Source organism: Thermobia domestica, chromosome 3 (assembly GCF_964235325.1).
Source record: "Thermobia domestica chromosome 3, izTheDome1.hap1.1, whole genome shotgun sequence".
NCBI classification, from domain to species: Eukaryota; Metazoa; Arthropoda; class Insecta; order Zygentoma; family Lepismatidae; genus Thermobia; species Thermobia domestica.
Window position 1 is genome coordinate 221,042,642 of NC_137456.1, and position 10,149 is coordinate 221,052,790.

Genomic DNA, 10,149 nt, shown 5'->3' on the forward strand with positions numbered 1-10,149 from the left:
CCTTAATCATTGGGCGGGGTGGCTCAGTGGTAGAACGCTTCCACTGCTGGGCCAAGTACGTTTGTGGTGGACAAGATTATATCCGTAGGTTTTCTCAGAGTACTTCCGCTTCCTCCCGCACTTTATTCCACCTACTGTTCTATTATCATTGACTCTCTTCAATCATTGCCCAGGTAGCACAGTCACGTCATTAACACGTCTTTTTTGGGGGTTCGAATTCAAAATGACGTCTTTTGAAAATTTGGAACGTCTTTATCACGTACCAAAATGGTAACAAAAATGACGTGTGAAAAATGACCTAAATTGTACGTGTTTATCACGTGCCAGAATGGTACAAAGAATCACGTGTCGAACATCACCAAAAATAGACGTCTTTTTTAAGTGCTACAAGCGCGGACGTTCCCTGTATTGTAACTGCAGTTTGAGCAGTGCATGCTGGGAATCGTGAGCCATTTCAGAATTGCCATGGAACTTTGTGGTGTTATGATGGTTTTCTGTGTTTAAGTGAAGAAGTCAGCTTTAAGACAAGTAAGTATAATTCCTATCCTATTCCTATCTAGGTATATTCTGTGTAAAATTCAGCAGATTGAGTATTAGCTTCTCTCATACAGCGTTGCCTATTGTTTCTTATGAGAGTGTATTAAAATACTGTAGAAAGAACGAGGATACCTCCATTAGGTTAACTTTAGCAGACACCTCTACCAAATTAAATATTTTACAGACCAAATTAAATATATTGGAGGCGTTACTTTAACAGACAGTTCTACCAAATTTTGACACATTACATTTTCAGGTTAGGTTAGAGCTTTCATGCACTAAGTGCGGAGCTCCATTACTAGTTGCAGATTTACTTCACGGGGGTTAGTATAAATACAGAGTAGACGTATGGCATATTAAGCACAGTGCATAAAACACGAACGAACTTTTGCTAGGTGCCCACTAAAAAGGACAAATGCATTCTATTCGAGTCCGGGCACGAGCACAACAAGAGGGCCCGAGCGGCAACGGGGGGGGGGTGCGTCCGTAGGGAGAAGGCACGTCAAAGACGGAGACTATACACGTAAACAAGGATAGTTGAAAAGCACACTTACGCTTACAATGCTTTCACCATCACTCAAAATTCTGCTTCACTCGAGCACACGGTTCTACCAAATAGAAAATGTGTAGGTAAAATATTATGAGAAACATTTTTCGTGAAGGAATGGGTGTGAAAAAAAAAACAATTACTGTCAGTGTACAGCATAAGTGATCAGTGAAAGCATCGTATATGTAAGTGTGCTCTTCCACGATCCTCGTTTATACGTGTACTTCCCGTCGCTGACGCGCCTGCTCCCTACAAACGCGTCCCGTCGCTGCTACTCGGGCTCTCTTGCTGTGCTCCTACTGACTCGGTTATATAGCATTCCTGCATTTTAGTGGCCAGCTGGTATAAATCGTGTATGACTTCAAAGTTCTGACCGATGGAAGTTCTAACCCCTTGGCTCACTCAGTTATGTTTTGTTTAGCCTTTTGTAACACTAGTGCCTTAAATCTAGAGAAAAAATCCACAAAATCGATGTATAGTTGACAGACTCGTTTGTTAAAGTAGTGCTCTCATTGTATATGTGCATAATCAGTGGGAGGATATTACCCCAGTTGAGAGCACTCTCAAACTGCGACCACCGTCCTGTCGCACCTACGTACCCTCACAAGACACTTGGCTACCGTAGCTGTGCCACAGAATTGGGTGTGGGAATCATAATAATGTAACGGGTTTTATTCGTTCGACAGTGTTCGAATATTTTGTTCATTAATTGAGTAGAGAGCTCCATCGCATTCTAGGCTCCTGTGCCAGCATGTGATGATGGATACTGATCAATGTTGCCACTAAATTTCAAGAAAATATATTCCAACTCAGTTAAGTATCTTCTACATGACTACATTATTAGAAGTTCCACTGCTAATCGTAAAACGATTCAAAGGAAACCTAATGTCTTATTAATGGTCCGTGGTTGGGGGCTGGTGGTGGTCCCAGTCAGATGTATTTTAGCGAGCTATTGACATAGGGAATATCCCCCTAATATTTATGCGTGCAATAACAAGGGAAGTCTCTTTGTGTCAAAGCCTGCTTTCAAGTAGAACACCACATCCTCATCATTAAAAAGAAATGAAATTAAATATTTAGTTTCACGCCCCAGGATAAGGCACCGAGGCTAAGGAAGATGGTGATAATGAAAAGTGAAAAATGGTGGTATGAAGAAAGTGGGCGAAAATGGGAGAATGTCGTGAAAACCCAGGCACATGGTGTTTGTCCACCACAAAGCCCACTTGGCACAGGCTGGGATCGAACCAGGGACCCCACGCACTAGAAGTGAACGCCCTATCACTGGGGCATTGCAGCCCCATCAGTAAAGAGAAACATACCTCATTGTTTCGGGGCTTACATATCTGCTGCCGCCAGAAGGAAGCTGTGTACACAACAGGGGCGGATCCAGAGGTGACGACTGCCCCTCCCAGAGTAGGATATATTTTTTTAATAAAACCCATCCCAGAGTTGGAGCTCTTGATTTTATCAAGCTTGTATTATAAATGTAAGATTTTTTTTTACATTGCAGAATTTAAATGAAGCAGTACATAGCAAGAAATTACTTGGCTTGGTGTCTTTGCTCAGAAAATGTCCACCTTCGTAAACGCAGGTAGTCATTAGTGTTCTTTGTTTTCAAGATGCGATATTTTGCGTTCTCAAATCCGATCCCTGCTTTGTTAACAACGGGCAGACAATAATCCATAAAATCTATCTGTCCACAAGTTTGTCAATATTTATTTTACGTATCTCTCCATTTAAGAAGTAACCATTCCCGTACTGAGATTAGCACGATTTCGGACTCTGGGTTGATATATAAATTTAATTTCGAACGAAATTGTACCAGTATTGGTAATGCATGTCCAAAACAAGAAATTGTTTCATTAGAACAGTTTGGGTAGTCATTTCTGTTCATTACGACCTGTAATTTATTTAAATTTAACTTTTAAAGATAATTATGAAAACGTATATTCAGAATGAATGGGATGTAATTGTTTTTTTTTTGTAGCATGGTATTCTTGTAAAATATTTCTTCCTCACACCGTCCTTTACGCTGAAAATATCCAGAACAGAAAGCATGTGAAATTTATGGCTGATATTTTCTTGCCAACTCATTTTCCTCTATATGCTCTTAGGTCTTTTTTTTAAAATACAAAATATGATAAAAAGCTCACTTTACTGTTTACATGAAATTACACTGCTACATTTCATGTTAAATGTATTTAGTCGTTGTAATAGGCCTAGCTGTAAATACATGTTATTTGCAAAGATAAGACTTGAATGTACTCCCACTTTCCAGAGTGTGTGGCCAATGCTCCTACAAATGATGAATTGATCAGCAGACCACCTAGCACGGAATCTTTCTTAACTGAACTTGAAGCCGTGACTCTCACCCCTTTCTGCTCGTCGAGCTGCTCTAGAAATAATCACTGTGGAGGATGACCTACACACCGACGGTGTGACAGGTGAGTTTTAGACATGTTATTTTATAATACACATGTAAGAAAATGCCGAGCAAGAAGAAAAGAAAATAGTAATATTTTATTAGTACTTAACTAAAATAAAATAATTGCTGAACAAGGCAATACTTTTATGTAAACAAAGTATTCGATTTAACGTTCCACGATCAGGCACTGAGGCTAAGGGAGACGGTGATGATGAGAAATGAATTAAATGGTGGAATGAAGAATGTGGGAAAAAATTGGAGAACTCCAAGAAAACCCACACACACCGTGTTTGTCCAACACAGAGCCGCTTGGCGTGAGCTGGGATCGAACCAGGGGCTCCAGACACAAGAGGTGAACGCTCTTATCACCGAGCCACCACTGCCCCACTTTTATTTAAATGTAACTGTTTCAGCAACTACCCTTGTCTTCTTCAAACACACACTATTTATTTATTTATTATTTTAGATTTTTAAAGATTTCCTTGTTTAATAATTTTTATTACTTCAGCAATTATTTTATTTGACTTAAGTACTTATATATAAGGAAAGCTCTAATATGGAATATATCACATGTTATTGTGTTCGCGCTTTTTTTTTTTTTGAATGGGTAAAAGTACTCCTCCCGAAAATATATTTCTCAACAGAGGGGTAAAATATATAATTTTCACCAAAGAGAAGTATATTTTATTATTATTATTATTATTATTATTATTATTATTATTATTATTATTATTATTACCACAACTTCTAACACTGTTCGAAAAAATAATGTGACTATTTTCACCCTACTGATTGTGATAGAATTCTGGTCCTAGAAGTCTTACTTTTTAAAATACTCCAGTAACAAGTGAGGGAGCCAGCGTTATGCTCTCAGTTTGGGATTTTTCGGAATATAAAAGTTATACACCATTTTGTTTGTAATTTTCACTTTATTTTTTGCCATATTTTGAAATGCTAATACATGTTTCGACTTGCATCATAAATTCAACTTACTAAATCGTATCCAATCAGGATGAAATTTCTTATGACAGTAGAAGAATACCTCTACTGCTTAGTTCCAACTGTATGCAGCTTGTCAGATTGCTGCATCCGATAGCGTAGTTCTGTCACGATAAGTAAATGCTGAATTTTAACTTCTTTTTGTAGGTTACGTAGCAGTAGTGAAAGATAATAATTTCTATCGTTGTCTAGTTGTGTTTCATAAATGAGTAGCTATATTATTTTATTATTAGAAAGTTCTTTCTTTCATACCATGCTGGTCTGCATCAGTTATAATCCTAGTCCCCGCCAAGTGAACTTTGTGGTGGACAAACACCGTGTGCGTGGGTTTCCTCGGGGTTCTCCCGTTTCCTCCCACTTTCTTCAACCCACCATTTCATTCATTCTTCATCATCACCGTCTCCTTTAGCCTAGACGACATAATCGTGAGACATAAAACTCAAAGATTTTTTTTTGCATCAGTTATGATATCGTATCGATATACTTGATCGTCACTTTTAGCTCACATCCTAAAGTTGGTCTTGGAGTGGCATTTTATATTATGAGCACATACGTAATGTAGCCTTCTATGAGCGTTTCAGAATTATTTCTCATGTACGTGTGTATATAAAGTCTTATATCCTTCCAACTTCTTTGATCCTCCTGAATAATCAGAGTTAACAGCTGCAATAAAATCAAAAGTTAAGGTAATACAGAATAACTTTAATTAATGGTAGTTTAATTTCGCTGTATGGAAGGTCGTTAAAAGTGGATTATTGAGAATAAGTGACTTCATGCAATCGAGTACAGTAACCAATCGTTTTATTGCGTATTGATTGTAGTTACACATGAGGTATTGTAATTATTTTTTTCCTTTTTCTCTCTACCTGAAAAATTGCACTATGATTGTTCATGATTTTTATTTTTATTTTTCTGTTTCAGTGTTCCTATCTGTCATCATTGGGAGGAAAAGTGACCTTTCTCCAATGCTTGGTTTCCAAAGAGCTGGAGATGAAATTCAACTACCGCAGAAAAAGGGCGAAATACCCGTTGTGCAAACTAGTCTCAAAGACATAGTCGTAAGTAAAAATAAAGCATCAACAAGATCTTCAAATGAACAATTGTGACAAATCTTCAAAACGTTATTAGAAAGATATTCACTTCCATCTGCCTTGTTGTTTGAGGATGAAAAGGATTTGGCATTCTCGAAACATATTGACCTGCTCCTCGCTTTGTTGGAAATCAGTGTAAAGGCATCTCTTTCGAAAACTAAAAGATGGAAGAAACTGCTACTGAAATAATAGACGAAGTGGGATACTTATCGCAGTCCCCTTTTTTAACCTACTTAAGCACGTGAGGGTTTTTTGATATGATGCTGTATTTCTGTACTTTTAATAACTATGAAATGTGGTTTGCTTCATAGGAAATCAATAGGAAAATTTAATTCTTTTTATTTTATATTATTAAAAGATTTCTGTAAGTTTTAGATTATAACCAACAGATATGCATTGTCTACATATTTCTTGTTTGTATTACAAATAATATGGACAATTAGTGTTTCTTTCTGCATTACAAATAGTATGAATAATATTTTATACGAAAAAATGTGCACATTGTACATATAACTAATAAATATAGAATTCAAATTAATGGTTATGTTTTTTCGCTTTCATCCCTCAGATATTAATTAATTTTAAGATGTACTTTCTTTTTCGACTTTTCACCTCCAAAGTAAAGATGTCTTAAATTGGAGTTATAAATGTTTAGTCCTAAATTTTGCACTGTCAATAAAACCCATTGTGCTTGTGTGTTTGTGAGTGTGAGTGTGTGGATGTGGATGTTTGTGTGTATGTTTGTGCATACTAGCGCAATAATGGATAGCTATAAAATTTATGGAAACACGTGTTGTACGGTAATTTCATTAAGAAAAAGGTACCAGTAAATGCACATGAATAAATTCCAGTGCCGAAATGAGTGGATTCTTCTTAGTACTGTAAATACAATGATTCTTTATTTTTCCATTTCATTCTTTGTTTCTGCCATGTTTCGTCTTTTCTCATTAAAAGTCATGTAGTTTTTTTTTTGACAAGGGTGAGTTACATTCGAGTTTTTTTTTAATTTTTCCAACGCGTCTCGGTTTTCGTTTTAATGTATGCCTTTAAATTTATCCTTTCGTGGAGCAAGCGCTGCCGTTTCTTTCCTGTAGCACTACGTATATAATTATTCTTTGACAGCTATTGTATATTCGCTTCTTAATATTAGGTAAATATACCACACATTAAGAGGCGAATATATACTCTTCAATAGGCTACTATCCAAATACTAAAAAGAATAGAAATCAACAAGACTAGAGGTGGTCAATTGGATATGCAAATCCTCAATCCGTAGATAATACGAACCTTCGGAGAAGCGAAATCTCAAAATCTTGGTACAGACCAATCAAATAGACCACAATATTTTGACGTTCCCCAATGTGTGCTTTCGAGAGAGGGTGGTGATGCATTTCGCTGTGGCAAGATCTTAGGGTTCCTAGGGTCTATCCTGATCAGTTATTTGTTACAATAATCCAGTGATCTTACTTATCTGATATAGAATCTTGTAAATTATTATGCACATTACAACACAATTGTATGTATAGTGATGGTGAAAAATCAAGCAGCAGTCACAAGGATAAATTTATTTTCATTATTGTTTTTACTTATAATAATCGTTGTCCAGTTTTTATTCGTCGACTTTTTTTTACCCAAGAAAAGTGTTGCGGTTAGAGACCAGTTCAGCACTGTCAAAAAAAAAAAAAAAGCGGAGTTAAGAAGAAAGAAAAAGTATGATTTTTTCTTATTGATCATGTTTTTAGAAATGTGTTGTAAGCTGTGTGTTTTAGAGTAGATATTATTATTATTATTATTATTATTATTATTCAGTTCCATATGTCCAAATCATCATAAATTAATGTGTATCCAGTGTTGACATTAGAAATCTCAATCCATGTATAGTAGGATCTCCATTATCCGTCACAGTTTAAGGGTTTTTTGTTTCAACTACTATTCAACCGATCTGTTTCAAATTTACAGGGGCAAAACTAGGTAGCCCTAGTAGCCTAAACCTTAACTTTGGTGCAAATCGGTTGAATAGGGGATGAGAAATAGCCTGAAAAGTGTGGCGAATAAACGAGATAGTACATGGATTGAGATTCCTAATGTCAAAACTGCGGATGCACATCAATTTCTAATGGTTTTGACATTTGGAACTGAACAATCCTGTCAGACCTTCATCACATTTGAGACAGCGAGAAGCAAAGGGGTTGTAAGTGACATTTTCAATAGAGTATGTATGTGTCTAAAATGGATTATGCACAGCAAAATATACAAACTGCATAATGAAGTTCGGCGTAGAGCATTCACGGATAGACATTCTATTGGACTGCGACGGGCTTCACCATTCAGTTTGTATATTTAGCTGTGCAGAATCCATTTTTGAGTCATCCATACTTTATTGCAAATGTCACTTACACCCCTTTGCTTCTCGCTGCCCCATTTCGAGAACCCCCCAGACGTGTAAAAGACGTCATAGAAATCACGTCATATTCTATGACGTATAAAAGACGTCATAAAAATCACGTCATATTCTATGACGTGTAAAAGACGTCATAAAAATCACGTCATATTCCCGGACATTTCCACGTGGGAAAAGACGTGTAAATCACGTCATGTTCGGTGTATTTTACGGTGTTTTACACCAAAAAAACCACGTCTTTTCGACGTCGGTGTGCTGCTTGGGTGGGTTCAGTGGCTCAGTGGTAGAGCGTTTCCTCTGGTGGGGCAAGTAAGTTTGTTGTGGACAAGATCGTATCCGTGGGTTTTCCCAGGGTACTCCCGCTTCTTCCCAATTTTCATTAAAGCAATTCCTCTATTATCATTGACTTGCTTCAATCATTTGGCACGGTGGCTTTGTGGTAGAACACTTCATCTGGTGCGTGGGGTCCTCATTGTTTCCATCCCCATCTAAGAAGTTTGTGGTTTACAAGATCGTATCCGTGGGTTTTGTCAGAGTACTCCCGCTTCCTCCCATTTTAATTCCACCAATTCTTCTATTTTCATTGATTTGGTTCAATCATTGGGCGCAGTGGCTGAGTGGTAGAGCGCTTCCTCTTGTGGGCCAAGTAAGTTTGTGTTGGACAAGATCGTATCCGTGGGTTTTCTCAGGGTACTCCCGCTTCCTCTCACAGTTCATTCCATCAATCCCTCTATTATCGCTGACTTACTCTAATCATTGGGCACGGTGGCTCAGTGGTAGAGCGCTTCCTCTTATGCGTGGGGTCTTTACTCTTTCGATTTCCGGCCAAGTAAGTTTCTGGTGAACAAGATCGTATCCGTGGGTTTTCTCCAGGTACTTCCGCTTCTTCCCACTTTTCATTCCACCAATTCTTCTATTATCATTTACTTGCTTTAATTGTTGGGAGCAGTGGCTCAGTGGTAGAGCGCTTCCTCTGGTGGGTCAAGTAAGTTTGTGGTGGACAAGATCGTATCCGTGGGTTTTCTCAGGGTTCTCGTGCTTTTTCTCACTTTTTATTCCACCAATTCCTCTATTACGAGGGCAAGTCAAGAAAGACTTGGACTGATTTTTTTCCCGGCAGTTCTGTTAACGCTGGAGCTTCATAGTTTGGCATACAAGTAGGGTGGGTCTTGCTGTGCATATATATAAAATGTTGTTAAGGAATCATTGCATGTTTGGTAACCACGACTTTTTATTGCAGGTGATGTTCTGCGCCGCCTCTAGAAGTCGCCTGTAGAAGAAATGGAGTCATTACGAGATGAACAATTTGCAGCTATACGGTTCTGCTATCGCCTGGGGAAAAGTGCAACAGAAACTCTAGGAATGTTGAGAGCAGCCTACAAAGATGACGCTCTGCCACGAAGTACCGTGTTCTGATGGTTCAAAGAGTTTAAAGAGGACCGAATGACAATCACGAAAGCTGGTGGACCAGGTGTATCAGCGTCAGCTGTTACTGAGGTGAACATTAACACGGCAGCAGTCATTGTTAGAGAAGATCGCCGCATCAGTATCGACGATCTGGCAGCCGCACTACGCATATCTCATGGCAGTGCCTTCAAAATTTTGCATGACCACCTCCACATGAGCCGAGTGTGTGCGCGATGGATTCCGCGACTCCTGACACCAGAGCAGAAGGCCGTTCGAGTGGAGACTTGCAGGGAGCTGTTGCAAAGGTTTGAGGATGGTGGAGACGCCTATATGGAGTCAATTGTCACCGGCGATGAGTCATGGCTTCATCATTTCGATCCAGACTGCGTGGACGCCGCTTCTCCGATAATTCCGAGGTTCTGAAGGCATCGGAGGCGGTTTTGAAGGACCTCTCAAAGAATGGCCTGCGACACGTGTTTGAGGACTGGAAGACTCGAATGAAAAAGTGCATTCAAATGGGCGGGGACTACTTTGAAAAGGATCATGTGCCTGTTGCTGAGTAATAATAAATTGCCTAGAAAAAAAATCAGTCCAAGTCTTTCTTGACTAGCCCTCGTATCATTTACTTGCTTTAATCATTTGGAGCGGTGGCTCAGTGGTAGAGCGCTTCCTTTGGTGGGTCAAGTAAGTTTGTGGTGGACAAGATCGTATCCGTGGGTATTCTAAAGGTTCTCCTGCTTCT

At 38.6% G+C, this 10,149-nt stretch overlaps 1 long non-coding RNA gene across 1 annotated transcript; it reads left to right on the plus strand.

Moving 5' to 3' along the window:
• Positions 1-366: 366 nt before the first annotated feature.
• LOC145681583 (uncharacterized) lies at positions 367-5,524 on the plus strand. The gene is made up of 3 exons (XR_014130825.1): positions 367-528; positions 3,363-3,528; positions 5,430-5,524. It is a non-coding gene; the product is annotated as an uncharacterized LOC145681583 (long non-coding RNA).
• The last annotated feature ends 4,625 nt before the right edge of the window (positions 5,525-10,149 follow it).